The sequence below is a fragment of the Peromyscus eremicus genome, chromosome 20, assembly GCF_949786415.1.
Source record: "Peromyscus eremicus chromosome 20, PerEre_H2_v1, whole genome shotgun sequence".
In the NCBI taxonomy this organism is placed as follows: Eukaryota; Metazoa; Chordata; class Mammalia; order Rodentia; family Cricetidae; genus Peromyscus; species Peromyscus eremicus.
Genome location: NC_081436.1, coordinates 13,160,932 through 13,181,194, shown reverse-complemented (window position 1 = coordinate 13,181,194; position 20,263 = coordinate 13,160,932).

Below are 20,263 nucleotides of genomic sequence, written 5' to 3'. Positions count from 1 at the left end.
GACATATACGTCAGCCTATCAATCAAGCAAACTGTAGCACCTTTGTTAAGGTTGGGACCTTCAGTAAGAAATCCATGTCAATAAATTTAGTTTGACCTGGTTATATATTCCTTTTTATATTGTCCCACAACCTTACAATCTATTTCTCATAACCCCCAAACTGTAAGAATTAGGAAACACCAATCATGGTCTCGATATCTCTTGCTCATATAATCCCTCCTCTCTCTTTCCGATTGGACTCCTGGAGTTCCACCTGGGGCTTGGCCATGGATCTCTGCAATTGCTTCCATCAGTCACTGGATGAGAGTTCTGTCATGACAGTAACACTGGGACAAATAGCGTACTAGTGGAAACACATGAACTGTGAACCAATAGCTGAAGAGCCCCCATGGAACTGGACCAGGCCCTCTGGATAAGTGAGACAGTTGATCAGCTTGAACTGTTTAGGAGGCCCCAGGAAGTGAACTGGGACCTGTCCTTGGTGCATGAGCTGGCTTTTTGGAACCTAAGGCCTATGCTGAGACACTTTGCTCAGCCTTGGTGTAGGGAAGAGGGGACTGGACCTGCCTCAACTGAATCTACCAGGCTGGGCTGACTCCCCAGGGGGATCTTGCCTTGGAGAAGGTGGGAATGGGGGGGGCAGCCAGCGAATTGAATATTGAGGGGGAAAGCTGGGGGATGGGAAGAGGGAGGACAGGGGAATCCGTGGCTGATATGCAAAATTAAATTAATTATAAAATAAAAATATAAAAAAAGAATTAGGTAACACAAGAAATTCTTTTGGTGTATTGCTCACCTCCCCAGGGGCTCACTGTGTACATCAACTTTTGTAGCTTCATGAGAAGTGATTCTGGTTCTAGGACTAGAGGCAAATGTGGGTGACGTAAGGAGGCCCTGATTGTACCAGTCTTTATTGTCCTCTCTTTCACAGAAGGTTATTGATGGTGACTCCACGGGTAATGCAGGATTAATTTGCTTGTCAAATGGCACTATTGCAGGGGTGTGGGTTGGGATTCACTCACCATTCAGTGTGTGGAGACAACTTCCGCATATGAAACAAAGCCAAAATAATCTGAGAATCCAGTGTCATGGGACCCACCAAGGTCACTCCACACATCTCTACTCTGTTTTCAGGTCCTACTCTTTCCCAGTCAGTACCTCATTTTAACTGCACATATCCTTCAAGGCTAGGACTTAAGCTTGTGTTGAGAGTAGATGATCAAATGATTTGGGCTCGAGTTTGGTTCCTGCCAACCCCAGCTCTGTGATTGCTTGTGAAATCTCTCAGAGCACAATTAGAAGGCTTCACAGTGTTAATACGAATCTTGAACTGGGAGTGGGAAATCACATCTCTGGGCTCGTCTTTGTTCTTGTTGTTCTTGTTACTTTATCCTGAGATGTGTGAAGAAACAGCAAATATCGTTATATTCTTCAGTTTCATAAAGGTTAAAAAAATTGCATGCACACACACAAACACCCACATTCAACAAATTCTTTGCTTCTCACCAGCAGGAATGTCAAATACATTTATTTTATATAGTTTTAAAGCACTCTACACCATGGATTACCAGTGTTTTCCATGCTACCAGGAATATACTTCGCAACTTTAGGTTTGTGACAATTAGAGACCTAGCTCCTGACAGAGCCAAGCCCAGTAGAAAAATTCGTCTTTACAGCTTTACAATAATGTTTCTCTAGAGCTACTCCTTGTACCACAATTTTTATTAGTCTGTCTAGAAGAAACTACATTAATATATGTTAATATATACATACATAATATGAGGTGATTTCTTAGAATGGCTAATAGTATTTGAGTTTAGGCAGTCCAATGGTGACCATTTACTGTTTGTAGAGGCTAAGTATCTAATATATACATATGCTTATGTCAGAAAGTTGCATGGATCAGCATCCCCAATCTGTTGCTTAAGTCCTGGAAGATTCTTGGAGAGAGGCTAATCTCCCATCCATATTAGAAGGCAAGCTTTGGTTTGATGTCAGTGAGGGATCATAGCAGCATCAGCAACAACAACATAGACACACTCTCTAAAAAGACGTGAAGGAAGGCAGAAAAGCAACATTGATTTTTTTCCCTTAGATCTCTTTGTGTCTGAGATGCCTACAGGATTGCCCCACCCAACCTGGAGAAAGGTCTTCTCATTTAATCCTTCCCAGAAACACCCTCACAGATCAGTATAGATCAAATTGTCAATCATACTTAACTATTGGTAGGTTTAATGAAAGACATTATCAAGTAATTCAGTGTTAATAATAGCATGGATGAGCTGGTTTTGGTTATTTTGAATGCTCTTTGGAGAGATATGTATGAGAGTCTCTAGGCAACACATTTTGTGAGCTGAAAATAATTCGTATCATGTCTGCTGGCCATTAAACTACATCTCATTGTATTAATGGCATGACTAACTAGAGAACCAGATGTGGCCACTTAAATCTACAAAGTATGCTCATTTATTTTTGGCCAAAGAACTAATACACACAGAAGCATTTTCTTCATCCTTAGTTAAAGAGATGGCTGTACAGAGTAACTATAATTTCCCTGATGTTTGTGAATAGTTCATGAGTCATGGCCAAAACCCAATCACCTGCATATTCCTATTTTAAACCCTGCATAACTACTTATATTCATGTACTGAAATTTCTCTGGGATCCTGAAATAGATATAACACATGTATTACTATGTTTACTTGGGAGATTTAAAAATACAATATGGTTAGAAAGCAAAGAGCTGTTAAATAACTAAAATAAAATAACAGCATTGCAAAGGCCTGTATTCGAAGCGAAGTTTACAAGCTGCAGAGAGAAAAGATTAGAATTTCAGACACCTATCTTGGACCTGCTACGAAACCAAACTGTGTGTGCCTTGATTGACAATAAATGACTAAATTAGCAACCAACTGATAGAAATACATTTTGGAGAAGAGCTGAAGATGTCACTTAAAGATCTCAACAAATTAAATATTTTCAGAATCTGATTTAAAGAATTTTTAAAACCTTTTTTGAGAGTTTTGAGGGGTCTTTAAGTAATAAAGAACATCTACTCTGTAAAACTTATTGGCTACTAAGGAGGCAACTGCTGTATAGAAATGCATACACTTCAGAGCACAGTGTGTGGAACAGCATGTGCAAGAAAATTAAATTGCCATGTGAGACCATCACAATCCATCTATAAGCAAAGACAATCTCCATTAAAGCCTCAAATGGCCTGCCTTGAATAAATTGTCAAATGAAGGATAAAATTCTTATGAAAATTCATGAAGCACAAGAGAAAATTTTAGAGTTTGATAAAACAGTCCCTGAAAAGTACAAATAGAAGAACTCAGACTTTCTTTAATTTCAGTCTTACTAGGAAGGTGCAGTAATCAATACATTGTATCAATGGCATGAGCAGAACTCTGTATCCTTGGGGCTTGTACATACACTGCTACATTTGTATCCAATTGATTTGACAATTCAAGCCCCAAAGAGAAGGTGATTTAAAAAATTGCCCAGGCTTATAATCACTGCACTTGGGAGGTCTAGGCAGAAGGAGCAGGAGTTCCAGGCCGTCATCAACTATAGTATGTTGAAGTCCAGGCTGGGACACATGAGAACCTCTCTCAAACAGACAAACAAAATAATAAAATCGGTGGGAGTAACAAGGGAAGCACATACAAAAGAATGAAGTAGTAATTACACTTCTCATTATATAAAAATAATTTAAGGAGGAGGGGAAGATGGTTCAACAGTTCCTTGCCACCAAGCCCAATCACCTGAATCCTATCCACAGAAACCGCATGGTGGAGTAAGAGAATTGATTCCAACAGTTGCTGTCTGACCTCCATATGGCATATGTGTGTTGTGCCATGTGCGCGTGTTCAGACATAAATGTAAATGAAATGTAAATTAAAAAATCAAAAAGGATCAACCTGAAGGAGAAACTAGAACTGGTAAAATACAGTTGCTCTGAGACTCATTAGGGCAGTTCTTCAAAAGATTCAATACAGGGGCTGGTGAGATGACCCATCAGTTGAGGACTGTTCTTGCAAAGGACTTGCGTTCAACTACCAGCACCCATATTGAACAGCTCTTAACCACCCAGAACTCTGTTGCAGGAGATCTGATGCCTTTCCCTGACCTCTTCAGGCACTGTGCTATGTGAGCACAAACCCATACACAAAAATATACATGCACACATAATTAAAAATAAAAATAAAATCTTAAATGCTATCGCACAATGCAAATAGCAATCAAAGAGAAAGTTGGATAGCAGCTACCAGAAGAGGTGGGTAGTACCTGCAAAGTTTTAGTATTCATTTTAGTAAGACAGGGAAATTTATTTTCCCTCCTATCAGATGCAGGGTACCTGGCCTTATTTTGAAACTCTTGATCCACCTGGAGTTTTGTGCAGGGTAATAAATATAGATCTATTTACATTCTTACATATTTGGTCATCCAGTTTGACCGGTACTACTTATTGATGATGCTGTGTTTTTGTTCCAGTGTTCATTATCTTGCTCCTTTGTCAAAAATCAGGTGTCCATAGTCATGTGCACTCCAGATCTGGGACTTCAATCTGATTCCATTGATCAATGCGTCTGTGTCCCCCGAATACCATGAGGTTTTTCTTACTGTGGCCCTGTTGTACAATCTGAGATTAGGGACAGTAAAACCTCCAGCAGTTCTTCCATCATTTAGAATTTTTTTTTAATCTCTCCCTGGGGTTTTTGTTCTTCCATTTGAAGCTGAAAACTAGTCTTCCAATGTCTATGAAAACTCTGTTCGAATTTTCGTGAGGATTGTGTTGAATATGTAGATTGTTTTTGGAAAGATGGCCATATTCACTATATTAATCCTACTGATCCATGAGCATGGGAAATCTTTCAATTTTCTGGTATCTTCTTCAATTCCCTTCTTCAGTGTTTTAAAGTTTTTACTATAGAAGTCTTTTACTTGCTTGATTACAGATACCCCCAAGATGTTTTTGAGGCTATTGTGAAAGGTATTGCTTCCCTGGTTTCTTTCTTAGTTTGTGTCATTTGTATATAGAAAGATTACTGGTTCTGTGTATTAATTTTGTGCATTTGGATTTTATTGAAAGTGTTTATCAGCTGTAGAAGCTTCCTGGTGGAATTTTTAGTGTCACTTATGTATACAATTATATCATATACAAATAAAGGTACTTTAACTTCTTCTCTTCCTATTTGTATCCCCTTGATCTCCTTCAGTTTTCTTATTGCTCTGGCTAAGACTCCAAGTACTATATTGAATAGTTATGGAGAGAGTGTACATCCTTATCTTATTTATGATTTTACTGAAAATGATTTGAGTTTCTCCCTCTTTTTTTGTGTTGGATGTGGGCTTGTTGTCTTGTAGTAGAATTATGTTGTGATAGTTACTGTTCTTTTCTAACACTAGTCTACTTTTAAGGAAGTATTAAGGTGTAGAGAGCTGCGTGAAGCCGTGCCTCAAAGATGGCACTGGCTTCCTTCCGCCTTCCACCCTCCCGACGGTGAGTGCTCTCTGTGATAAACAACTCCTTATTTGGCTAAGGCTAGGATCTGGCTTGCTTCCGCACACCTGGACCTATCCGCAGTACCCACGTGGCAGACTGGGGTAGGCTACCCAGAGGCTATTTAGGTTGTGGGTTGGCTTTCCCCGGGGTCAGAAGATTGTCTCAAGGTTCCTGAATAAACTGCTTGGAGAAGAGCCTGGCATTGTGTCTTCCTTGCTGGTCGAGGCGGATGCGACATTAAGGATTGAGAATGGTGCGCCAACATAATTCAGGTCTACTATAAACTAATCCCTCTTGAATATTGCAAAGATTATTAATAAAAAGGTCAATTAAAAATGCAGTGAATAATGAGTCCATCCCCAGATGTGTCATTCAATGCAAAGTGAAATGTGAAAATTCCTCCAAGTATTAGTAATCCTAAAATAATGTCCTCCAATGACAGTGAATTAGTTGAAATTCTTGACAAAGAATTCAAAAGAATGATTGTGGGTATGTTTCAACTTTTAAAAAAGACAAAAAGAAAATAAGAAAGTGCTAAATGAATTCCGAGGAAAGAAAAATGACTAAGTAAAATAAGGAAGTCAACAAAGAATATGGAGCTAGAATTTTTAGGGAAAAAAAAAGACAAACATATTGAAGAAAAATCAGCCCAAAATACTGGAAATGAAAATTTCAATAAATCAAAAACAAAAAAAAATTCTGTGGAAAACATTACCAGTGCAATAGGTAAAGAGAAGAACAGAGCATCTGGGGTTGAAAACTAAGGGAATTGGAGCAGTCAATGACCAAGATTAAGTTAAGAAGAAAACATGGATGCTATATTTGAGATCTGTGGAACATTGCAAGACAAAGTGTATGATTTATGGACATGGAAGGATAAGGATTTCATGCTAAGGGCATAGACGTTTTAAGGAAAATCAAAACAATTTGAACATAAAGATTACTGTGGGAGGTATCATCATACCTGTCTTAGTTACTCTTCTAGTACTGTGAAGGGACACCATGACCAACTCAACTCTTATAAAAGAAAGCATTTAACTGGGGACTTGCTTACAGCTTTACAGGGTTAGTCTATAATTATCATTATAGATGACACAGAAGCAAGCAGGCAAAGCACTGGAATATCACCTGAGAGCTTTACATCCTGATCCAGAGGGAGCAGGCAGGGAAGTGGGGAGAAAGCCTTGTATAGGTTTTTGAAACCCCAAACCCCACACTCAGTGACATACCTCCTCCAAGGGGGCTGTGCCTCCTAATCCTTCACAAACAGTTCCACTCACTGGGGACCAAGCATTCTAACATATGAGCCAATGGGAGCCATTCTCATTCAAACCACCACAATATCTAAATTCAAATTATGCTATAGGCATTTAAACAATAATGGGACTCATAAAAAAAATCAGGCACATTGATCAATGTTATAGAATAGAGAACCAGATATAAGTCCACACCACCATAGCTGTCTGGTTTTCAACAGATGCCAAAAAATATACTTTGGAGAAAAGACAGTATCTTCAACAAATGGTACTAGGGAAACTTGATATCCATGGATAGAAGAATAAAGTCAGATCCCTAAATCTTGCCCCACACAAAGTCAACTCCAAATGGACAAAAGGCCTTAATGTAAGTCTGGAAACTCTTAAGAGGAAAAAGTATGGGAAACACTCAAGATACACGCATTGTCCTACTTTTCTTTTTGTTGCTATGATAAAACACCATGGCCAAAAACAACTTAGGTGGGGTAAAGGGTGAATTTGACTTACATTTCCACATCACAGTGTATTGTGGAGGTAAGACAGTGTAGGAACTCAAGGCAGGCACCCAGAGGCAGGAACTGAAGCAAGGTCGAAGAACAGAGCAGAGAATGAACAGAGCAGGAACAGCAGGGAGAGAAAAATAAAACGAAGAATGAGGCCTTGCCCCTCAGATAAAGTTCCCGTGAGTGTTGCTGCTATCCGATAGTTTGCCGACTCCATGCATCCTCCTAGTGCCTGATCTGCTGAGGGCAGGTCCCTCGACAGCCTTTAATGCAGAGACCACTTGAGTCTGTCAGTCTTCGGTTATCAGCAGGAGCATTCTTTCCAGAATCACTTGTAGCTATGTAACAGAGTGATAATGTGAAAGTGGTACTATGACCATCAAAATGTCTCAGGAACACATTAAAATGTTAACCTGGCCATAGTTAATATCAAGATCCATGCATTTTGGTTTGTTTGATTTTTTTTAGTGGGGGCATAATTTTATACATGATTATAATTTGATCATATTATACTCATTCCTCTGCTACCCTCCAACTTGTGACACCCCTCCCATCTTCATATACCACCTTTTCACTGTTGTATAACCTTCTGAACCTTCTTAGTACTGTCCATACACATGTGGGTATAGGGCATCATCCACTGGAGCATGGGAAACCTGCTAGTAGCCATATCCCTGAAGAAAACTGAAAACTATTCCCTCAGAGGCCATCAGCTGCCAATATTCCTTAGCTAGGGGTGGAGCCTCATGATTCCTTTCCCTTTCCATGTTGAAGTATTGACTGGCTTGATGGTGTGCAGGTGTGGTATTGGCAACCACATCTTCTGTGACTTTGTGAGTACAATGGCCCTGTCTTATCCAGAAGACATTTTACAACTGTCTTCCTCAATCCCAGATTCTCATAATCTTTCCATCCTCTCTTCTACAGTATTCCCAGGCACTAGAGGGGAAGGGAGTATGATGTAGATGCCCCATTTAGGGCTGAGCTCTCCACAGTCACATCTCTGCACTTTGACCAGCTGTGAATCTCTGTTTTAGCCTCCATCCAAGGCAAATAGACACCTCTCTTAGGAAGAGCAAGAGTTGCACTAATCTATGAGTATAAGGCTAAGTATCTATAGGGTAGTTTGACATTGTTACTTTAGCAAAATAGTAGTTGTAGAACCTATGACCTACATGGCCACAGGCTCTGAACATTCTATAAAACAACATTAACATGAGAAAAAAAGTCATCTTTGTGTGTTCTTCCTTCCAGCCTTAAATTGTCCATTTAAGCTCAGCACTGCCCCATCCTGCAACTTGCATTGCCCATTTGGAGAACTGCAAGGGTTTCAAAGCAACTTCACTGTTGCTCTTCACTGCCCGAGAAAACAAATCTGCAAGGGAAGGACTAAACTGAGTGCCTGTGATGTGGCCCTCACAGTAGAGGCTTCCAGGTCCCAGCTCACAGCTTGCTGTTCTGGACATTGCTGCTCCTTCTCACCTTTCTCTTGCACCAGCACAACTGGACTACAGATGTCTTCAGAACACATTTATGTCATTTTATCTCATGTTGAACATAAACTGAACAAGGACAGTACCAGTGAACATACCCACTGGACAGAGAGAAGCCCACAAAGCCCCACCTCTACACAAAAACTTCTAGGCAACAGAGGAAAGCTGGGAACAGGAGAGGTGGACTTCTCCAGAGGAGAGCACATGAACTAGTTGTACAGTGCCAAACGGGCAGCTCTGAAAACACATGTACAGGTAGCATTACACAGACAGAACAGGCTATATTTAGGAATATATACGCACATATATACATCTACATGCTTATGCATAAATGCATACAATAACAATTAGTGGAAAAAGAGGCGATGGCTTTGAAGGAGAATAGAGAGGCCCTGGGAGGGTTTGGAGGGAGAAAAGAGAAGGGATAAATGTTGTCATTAAATTATAATCTCAAAAATTAAAAGAAAAAGACATCAAAGCAGAAACTCAAGGCAGAAAACTGGACACAGGAGCTGAGAAAAGGGCTGTGCTGTTTCCTGTATTGCTCATTTACATGGCTTGCTCAGTCTGCTTTTTAGACAGTCTTTAGGACCACCTGCCGAGGATAAGCAATGCCCCCAGTGGACTATGTCCTTAAACATCAATTACTAATCTAGAAAATGTTCAACGGACTTGCCTACAAGGCAATCTTATGGAAGCATTTTATCAACTAAGATTCTCTCTTCCCAGATATGTCTAGGTTTGTGTCAAGTTGGGAAAAGCCAAATAGCATAAATGTCCTAAATTCACACATATGGTATTTGTTTCTATATAATAGGCATACACACATGACTGAACTCTATAATGCTGTTATAGCTGAAGTTTTCCTGGTCCCACATAGCTCCTATAGTCCCACAGTCCAGCAGCTGCTTAGACCCATATGAACACACAGAGGCTTAATATTAATTAAAACTGCTTGGCCATTAGCTCAGTCCTACCACTGACTAGCTCTTACACTTAAACTCAGCCCATTTCTACTAATCTATATGTTGCCATGTGTTCCATGGCTTTACCTATGTGCCATTACACGCTGCTCCCTGGACAGAGGGCTGGTGTCTCCTGACTCAGCCTTCCCAGAATTCCTCTTGTCTGCTTATTTTGCCTATACTTCCTGCCTGGCTACTGGCCAATCAGCATTTTATTTATCAACCAATCAGAGCAACACATTCACAGCATACAGAACATCTCACAGCATTCTATGGTGTCGCTCTCCCCCAGATTCCCTGATTTTGGGGGTCTGTTTTTTCTGGGTGTGGTGCCTGTTTTTTTGTTTTTCACAATTTCTTTTTATGAACTCTAAACATCTGCTACATATATTTAGATTCATTCTTGAGTTTCTTGTTTGTCTTAAGTCATTCATAGTGTTTATATTTGCTATTTCTATTTTTGATTACTTGATGCCTGGTGTCAGGGAAGATTCTTATAGAAACTTCCAGAAGGACTGACATTATCTCAACATCATAAAACAAAACCTCTCCCCTACTCAGGGGACTAGAGATGCTTATATTGTAATTATTATTTCCCAGTAAGCTTTGCCAATGAGCACTGTTCGCTGTGTGTACTTAGTGGTGTATTTGTTCTGACAGAGCATGATTAAAACATGCACATTTCCTTCCCTTGTTTACATCTGTTTAGGGACCAGATGGGTTTAGGGAGGATTTGTTTACCTTCTATTAGGATTGACTAGGTAGGAATTTTTCATAGTGTAATGGACTTAATTCCTGTGAATGCTGAATGGATTGTATTATCAGTCATAGCCTTTCTCCTCCTTCTCTGAAATGTGTAGAAATTGATCGAGGGGAAAACTGCTCCTTGTACCCACATGTGCACACACACTCAGAACACATGCCATGAGTCATCTTTCCAGAGATGTCATTCATTTTCAGTATGAGCATGAGACAGAGATCAGAATGTTCTGCTTCCAAGTAAATATCAAAGGCAGAGAAGAAATACGTAAAAATTGAGGATCCAAAAGGAATAAAAACGATCAGGCTTGTTAAGAGCGATCCAATATATTTTCAATCATAAAATATCTGTTTTGCTGTGATTAGAATGTAATTAACACAAAAGAATGAAAGTGACTTTATTTGGGACATGTGAAAATTTACACTTGTAAGGAAGGAAAAATTTACACAGGACATAAATATACACAGCAAATTTTTATTGACATCAGTCTCTGTTTGCTTTGTAAAATCACAAAAAGAGCTCTAATTTACACCCCTCTTCCTATGTTCTAAGCATTAGCTAATGCTTGATCATGCTTCATTTAAACCTCAAAATACCTTCTGAGGAAAGTGACATTGTCCTTGTAGCAGTGACAGAGAATGGGAGGCACACAAATTCATTTGAATAAATTCCCTTCCAAGGTGAGTACACAAAGTCTATCATAGTTTTCCATTTTTTTTTCTTATGCTGATATTTTTAGTAATGCTTTCCTCACTACCAAGACCAGGCATAAATTCAACTCCATTTCCTTTGATGCTCGCATGCCTGCACTGTACATTCAACTATTTCCCTATCTAGAATTTATGTTTAGACAGTGTGGGAAATTGTTCATTAATTTAAGTGTGGTAGTTTGAATGTAATTGGTCCCCATAAGCTCATAGGAAGGGGCACTATTAGGGGTGGGACCTTGTTGGAGGAAGTGTATCATTGTTCAGGCAAGCTTGAGGTCTCATATATGCTCAAGATGAAACACCCAGTGTCTGAGTCCACTTCCTATGAGATTATGGGGGCCAATTACATTCAAACTATCATAGTAAGACACATCTTTCATCATTTTAGCATCTCTAACAACAGGATTCTCCATAAAATCAGGAAGGGAGAGGTCTTCTCTGATTCTTTCTGGAAAGGTCAAGACAGTGTCAACATCAAAGTTGAGATGTGAAAGTCAAACATCTTGAATGAAAACACACACATGCACATACACACAGTTAAAATATGCTGTAAAAACCTCACTAATATATGTTTAAAATTGTATAAAATTCTCAAAGAATTAATAAAATACTTCTAAAATTTAAAAGCCATGTTTTCTGTTTTGCTAAATGAACACAAAATCAAACTGCCTTCTTTATACCCATAGATCAATGCAGTGCTCACCCTTTACCAGAGATGCTTTTCTTTACAATGGGCTGTAGTTAATACAGAGACTAACAACTTAGTCCTACATGGAGCTCTACATCATGTCCCTGTCTCCTCTTGAATTCAAGGAACATTTTAGACTAGGTTATAGAAAGACTGAAATCAGTCATCTTGACATGACAGCATTCATGACTTCTAGTATTTATGGTTGTCTGCTCAGATCTGCTCAAGCTCAAGCTAATCAGTACTCCAGCAAGAATGAGGAAGGGCCTCATGAAGCACCACCTCTAGCTGAGGAGCTATTGGCAGTTGATGACTACTACCAGGGATGGAGGCAGCTTCTCTAAGGTGTCATTCCTGGTAGGATGCCAACGACATAGTAGACAGCCCTGAACTCCTGTGCATATTGGTAGCAATAACTGGACTCTGTAGGTTGAAAAAAAAACCAGGACATTGGGTTGAGAGGTGAATGTGTAAGGTAATCCAGGAGGAGCTGGAGAAGACAAGTTATAGTAAGGTGGTTATAGTAAAAATGCATTGTGCAAACCTTTGAAATTGTAAAAAAGGTATTAAAAAATACCACACCAACAAAGTTAAAGATGGAAGAAAGGACACTGCTCTGTGAAAAACCAAAGTAGTTTGAAGAATGACTTTATGTTGGAGGAGGTTTACTTATGCTGTATTTGGTTTACTTTATATTTATTTTATTTCTGAGGCATAGACAAATATGATCTGTTAAAAGATTTAAGTCTAAGTAACTAAAATAGCTTATCTAGAAAGCTAATAAAAAATGGAGGGAGGGCAAGAAGAAAAGAGGGAGGGGAAAAGGAGGAGGAAGAAGAGGAGGGGGGACAATAAAATTAAGAAATGAAAAGTTGAGGAAATCAGAATTTTGGGCTTTGGGAGCCTGGTAGTTTCTGACACAGTCTTCAACAATTCAGTTGCAGTGCAGAAGGATCCATGAACAACATGAAGTTGTGCAGATGCAGTGATGCCCAATACAGTTTTATTGACAACAATCAAGAGTGTTCCTGCCCTTACTTTGCCCCAGTGCAGAGTAGAAAGGCTGGATAACAAGAGTGTACTTTGTTGTTTAGTTCACAGACTTTTTACACTGGAAGTATATAAAATATTGGTGGACCCTACATTATTGATTTGTTAATCTTAGTTTTGAAAGATGAACAAGTTTACAACTACCATTTAGTTAACTATACTTAGCATTTTCTATGCCATCTTTATCAAAATTTGAATGTAATGATTTGACCCAGTGCTGTAATTCTCTGTTAATATTATAGAAATAAATTTTACAAAGATATAATTCTGCAGTGTTTCATTTTAAGTTAGTATCACTTTCTGATAAAATTACTTTTAAGATTCTATTTCAGTCCTTTGTATAGAAGACTAAATTTCAAAAGCAGTGTCTCTGCAGTTATTATGGCTAGAGTTACATTAAGCCGTCAAATTAATTTTAGAAGAATTACACATTTACTGAGACCTGTCTTTGTATCAAGACAACTATGCCTATTTAAGTATTTGGTAATGTTTTATACTTTATTCAAGTAAGTCTTTTGTATTTCTTGGGAGTCAAATACTAAGTATTTATACTTAATGGTTATGAAAAATGAGTGTTTAATTTTCCATTTTATTTTCTAACCTGTATTAATTATATAATATAGCCAGCTAATTTTGTAAGGTATTTAATCAGATCTTGTGCATTTCATTAGTTGGTTATATTTAGTTACCTATGAACATCACCTGCCACATCTGTTGTCAACTTAAAAGATTTTCTTTTTCTTAATTTTTTATTGCTGTATTTATAATTTTTGTGCTGTAATAATTCTAAACCTCAATAGAAACACCTAAAATACCTTACTGTTAAGTATGAAGTTAACTCTTGCCTTCTTATCATGAAGCTGTATTTTTAATACTCTTATTTTTTGAATATTAATTCCTCAAAACTAACATTGACTTAAGTAAATAGTTTTATAAGATTTCTATGAAGATGAGCATAATTTCCTTCTTTTGCTTATTTGTGAGAAACAGTAGAGCAATCTATTTCTTATGAAAATATTCTTGAATTATTAGGATTATTCCCACTTGGGTATAGTGGAGTAATTCATTTGCTAGTAATTTGTTTGCATCATTGTATGTGTATGAAGGAGGAAATTTTGTCTCTGATGCATTTTTACTGAAATTTAGTCTTTATGAGGTTTTTGGAACAAAGGATCTTGTAGCTTTAAACAAATAGTAACTATTTTATCCTATTCTATGACTGTTTACAGCACTAGAATTATACATTTCTCAAAATATAGACTTTATTGGTCATAATTAAACCCACGATTTTGTACAACTGATATTTACTAACAGGTAGACTCATTAACCAGAGGTTTGTAAAAATAACATCTCTATCACTATAATTTCTGTAATACTTGCTCAATTGATGTACATAATTCAGAAATTTTGTGTGACTCAGGGAATTCTAGAATTTCTCAAAATTCTGCAGCTATCCTTACAATTTCAGAACATTTTTATCTTCCTGTCATGAAACCCCATAATTATCATCAGTGATTGATCATCATCTCTGCTCATTTTAACCCTGAGAAGCCGCTAAACTACATCCTTCCTCTTCAGGTTTGGCTACTATCTACATTCCACACAAATGGAAACGTATAATATGTGTTCTGTTTCCACTAGCCTTTTACTTAGAATGATACTGTCAAATTTTGTCCATAGTTTAGCATACACCAACGTGACTATTACTGCTGTTTAAAATTATATGAATTTATAATATAGATGCTTATAATCATCCTTTTAAGCTTCTAGGCTTTATGTTTTTAGAGTAATTTTAGTTTCACAACAAAATTCAAGGGAAATGTAGACTTCACAAGCCTCCCCCCACACAGCCTCCCCACACACAGCCTCCCCACACACAGCCTCCCCCGCCACAGCCCCCCCCCACAGCCTCCCACATGAGCAGTGTCCCACCAAAGCACTGTAAATACAGCAGCAGCAGCTACAATAATGCAGCTCACATTAGGGTTCCCTAGTGAGGCTATGAAGTGTATACGTGTGAATAAATTCTTGTGACAAATGTGATTTGTGCAGGATCAGCTGAGACACTCAGGTAGCTGGAGTTGGAGGAGGTCTGGTTATGCTTTAGAGCAAACTTGAAGCCAAAGAGAAACCCACTAAGACCCTCTGTCATAGTATAAAATATATAAATTATTTACCACTCTAGAGGTGGCGGGACCTGAGAGAATGGAGCCAATAAATGAGGAGGACTAAAATTTCATGCAATAGCCAATTTTATTCATTGCATCAGACAATTTATACTCTGAGGGTTAAGAGGAATCACACAAGTGAAGTATACATTCACAAGGACAAGCTACACACAGTAGAAACGTGTTTTTCCATAGAGGCAAATAAACAATAAATTGTAATGAATTCATTGTAATGAATAATCTCAAGTAATGCTATCTGCTACACCTGGGAGAAGCACAAAAACACATCTCAAGAGAACGTCATGATCTGAAGAAACTGAGGCCACAGGACTCTTACCTTGTGCTCCCTAAGCGCTGAGAAATTTCCTCACGTGACTCCATTCTTGGACCATGTTCTGACAATAAATAAGTAAAATTTAAAAATTCAAATACGGTGATGTGCTCCTGCGATCTCAGTACACAGGAGGTAGAAACAGGAAGTTAGGGCGGGCTGAAGGGAACCTGAGCTGCACTGAGAGTTCTAGGTCCCTCAGGACTACATAGTGAGGGTATCAAAACACGAAAAAAAAAACATAAATAAAATAAAAACAAAAAAGATGCTTTTACCCCTTTAAAGGTTTATATTTTGCCTAGTTTCTGTTCCCTTCCCTCTAATATCTGGAAACCACAGTAGTAGACAATTTTGACAAAATAATAGTACCCTTCTGTGGTGATATTATGTCCCCCAATATATTGTACACCCTAATAAACTTATCTGGGATCAGAGAACAGAACAGCCACCATATTAAACATAGGTTTAGGCAGTGGTAGCCCACGCCTTTAATCCTAGCATTCAGGAGACAGAGATCCGTCTGGATCTCTGTGAGTTCAAAGCCACACTGGAAACAGCCAGGCATGGTGACACACGCTTTTAATCCTAGGAAGTGATGGCAGGAAGCAGAAAGGTATATAAGGCATGAGGACCAGAAACTAGAGTCTTGTTAAGCTTTTGGTTTTTAGCAACAGTTCAGCTGAGATCCATTCAGACGAGGACTTAAGGGCTTTCAGTCTGAGGAAACATGATCAGCTGAGAAGTTGGCGAGGTGAGGTTAGCTGTGGCGTGTTCTGTCTCTCTGATCTTTCAGCATTCACCCCAATATCTGGCTCTGGGTTTGTTTTTATTATTAAGACCTTTTAAGATTTGTGTTATACCCTTCTTCAAAGGGACTTGTATTCCTTCTCTGAAGGAATGTCTATGTTTATGGGATGGTTCCTATTGGGGAGTATTTAGGAACTACAAATCATTATTTTGATGATTGAACTTAGGCTTATATTCACTGAACCTCAGATGCTTCTGCCTAACGAAGTCAAGTAAGAATATCTAGAGTCCTATCTATTTCTGTCCTGGGGGCAATTATCACCACTGATGAATATTTCTCTGGAAGATGGTCAATTTTGATTATCACTTTGCCTCCAATTCCCATTATAGTATGAATATTAGCACCATGTTTACTGATTAAACATTGCTACTTGCCCTCTGCTTCTCTAGTACTCATTGCCTCTACTACATTTAGAAGGTTTAATCCAAAAGCTGAAGCTTTATTGGAATCTCTGACCTGGGAATAGTAGAGTTCTTCAAGGATGCTGGGAATCTTCCCACAAAATGTAATTCTCACAGTGATAAAGATCTTGTGTTCTGGACCTGTGTTTATAGCAGTACTTACCTGATAGTTCTCTTCTAACTTTCCAATATCCCCAAGTATTTGTATATCTCCTCGTAATGCCAAGGCAGTTCTGGTACTTCAAATTCATCTAATGAAAGCCACCTTTACATCCATATTTTAACCAACAAGTCAAACTATTTGACCCCAAATATTAAATCCAAAATATCTATTTGACTCTCAATACATTTAGCCTAATACAATTTTATATGCCCTCTAACATGATCCCAAACTACTGAGTCATTCCTAGAGACATTCCCCATATTTCCACATCAGGTGGAAAAGTCTTGCAGTCTTGAAATGTGTTAGCATACCTCATAATTTGTATTTCATACTTTACATAATTGGCTGGGACTTAAATCTTGTTATAGGTCCAGAAGCAAAGAAAAGAAGTGATGGGAAGGTCCCAAAGAGAATCAATGATGCTTTGCAAGATAACTGTTTAAGGGGAGACCATTCTATGGCATTCATGCAGCCAAGGTTAACCTCCTTAGGCAAGCATGGAAGGAAGGGCTGTCCTAATGGCATAGAACACTCAATATAATTTTTGGTGATTAATGTCTCCACCTATTCTGGAATCTATTCATATATTTCCAGTCCTATTTTCACGATTTTGTCCTTCAAAATCAATCAACATTCTTTAAAACAAGATACCAGTGATACTGGAAGGTCTATTTTCACTGAAATCTAGACACACAGGTGTGACAGAGCAACAATGCACAGGTATTTTCGTCTTGTATTCTTGCTGGGCCCATGTCAGGTTTAACCAGAATTTGATCTCTTTGATGGAGAATCCCATGGAAAATCACCAAATTCTATTCTAGGGACCTGAGGTCAAGATGCCCCATCTAACTTATCTTAGATTCTGTTAAACTGTCTGCTTGTAGGGAACTCCTCCCAGATAACCACTTATCTTAGCTTCTGTTATACTGCTTGCTTCTGCAAAGCCCCCTGCATCTACCAAGTGAGATGCCTGGATGTGGTTTTGCCTTCAAAATCCTTGTGTTCTGGACACTTTGGGGGCTATATACCTGAATACCCAAATGCAATGCCAGCCACCTGGAATAGAATTTTAATAGGCTACAAACTATGTCTGAATGATCATCTCTGGTGGACTCACCAAAACAAGTATTAGACTTTATGCTTTTTGTTTGTTTGTTTGTTTGTTAGAAATCTTGGTCCAGTCTCTATAAAGATAATATTTTTACAGGGGTGTTATAAAATAATTTCAGACCACTGATGCAAAGGTTAAAACCAGAAAATTTGGCCCCAATCTTGTCTTTCTTTTTCCCTAGTTTCTCCCAGGCAATTAAAAGAAAGCAGATGATCACTTATACTTATTAGAAAATGAATTCTGCCAAAGAAACAGAACCAGTGAGAATATATTAGGAGATTTCTTCACAGTGTGAGAGTGGTAAGGTGAGTCCTAACTTTGCAGTATAGCTTGCAGGAAGCACAGGCTGGAACTCTCAGGTACAGGCAGAAACTGTCATCCACAGGTAACATACTCGTCTTTAAGAAAGACTTAAAACAAATGGTAACCTAGAAATGAGGGACAATTAAAGTTATGCCACAAGGTCTTTTCAGAGAAAATTACTCAGAGACAAGGAAGGAAATAGTCAGAGTCAAACAGAGTCTTGCTTAGTAGCGTGGAACACACTTATGGTCCCACTGAAGAACTTTAGAGGCTAAAGAAAGAGGATCATACATTAACAGCAACAGTAATAGAATCAATCAATGAAGAACATTAACAACAGTAACAACAGAGTCACTGAAGAACATTAACAACAACAGTAACAATAGTCATGAAGAACATTAACAACAACAGTAACAATAGTCATGAAGAACATTAACAACAACAGCAACAATAGTCATGAAGAATATTAACAACAACAGTAACAATAGAGTCACTGAAGAACATTAACAACAACAGTAACAAGAGAGTCACTGAAGAACATTAACAACAACAGTAACAATAGTCATGAAGAACATTAACAACAACAGTAACAATAGAGTCACCCACGCAAGCCCTTCCCAAGAAGGAACTAGGTACTAAGAAGGAAGAGCTACCCGATACTGGAAATCATCCTTAGCCCATATGCAGGAAGCTGCTTAGAGGGAGAGATCACTCTTGTCCACTTCATATTTTTTATGCACTCTGATTTTGACTCTTTCCAATATTCTATTTTATTGTGGTAATTCTACTTGTAGACTTTTTTTTTCTTAGATGGTTCTGTCATTAAATGTTGCCTCCTGTTGAGGTTTATCACTGGACCAAGAAACCTTCATGGCTAGATTACTTCAGGTTTAAGAAATGTTCAAATATAAGGGAGAAGTGCTTAAAATTACTTTGCTAAAACAAACAACAAACAAACAAACAGCAAACAAAACCCAAAACATTGACTTCTACCTTGGGCACACGGGAACTAAAAGTAAAATGAAAGCTTGGCATGTCTGCCTTCATCTGCATCAGTGTGCTGTAAACAAACACACTGATCATTCAAGCAAAGTCGTCTAGAAACTAGAGATACCCAGCCTGCCTCAATAGCTTTCAGAACTGAAGGCACAGAGATAAGAATAGCTGGGGACCACATTGCCAAGTTTTACAACATTGTATTCCAGAATCCCAAAGTTACCTAAAGATCTCCAGTCATTGTCTTAAACCTACAGGAAGGTAGTTATAGCCACTTTGGATTCCAGGAACAGCAAAGCCTCACAGGATGGACCACCTACCAGATGAGGACAATTACCTATGATGGCTGACACTGTGTGCTGGCACATTAGAGAGGAGCTTGCAAGAGCCAGATTGGTCTCACCACAAGAGAGAGAGAATGATTTCTGATCTGGATCAGGCTGCAAGACCAGAGCTTAGACAATGATTATATCTTGAGCAAGGCTGATGGATTGTTCTTCAGTTCTTCAGATTAAATCTAAAGATACTTTATGTAAGCTGAGATGAACTCAGGGTCCCTGTGCTTTGATTAGATGGCTTTCCTTTGTTTTTCACAATTAAAAAAAGTCTCCACTCTTGTCCGAAGAATACAACAGAGTGTATACCATTCTTAGCGTTTAGTACAATATGACTTACATATGAAAGTGCAGACAGATTATGGACATTTAATCACATCTACAGAGCACTTTCACAGAAGGTCCTTCATTTATGTGTGCATAGCTGTGGATTGTCAGTTTAGTCAAGATGCTTGTAAACAAGGCCATCATGGGATTTCCCCAAGTTTTTCATAAGGAGTAATTTTTTTTCATGTAGTAAAAAGGGATCAGCATTGCATTATAAAATAATTTGTTAATATTCTTGAATCAATCTTACAAATTTATGATGTGATTTCAAAATTACAATATACTTAATTAAGAATAACAAGCATTTAGAAACTGACAGAGGGCACTAAAATCATACAATTCATTACAATTAACTATGCACGTAGACTGGAGCTAACCTCTCACTA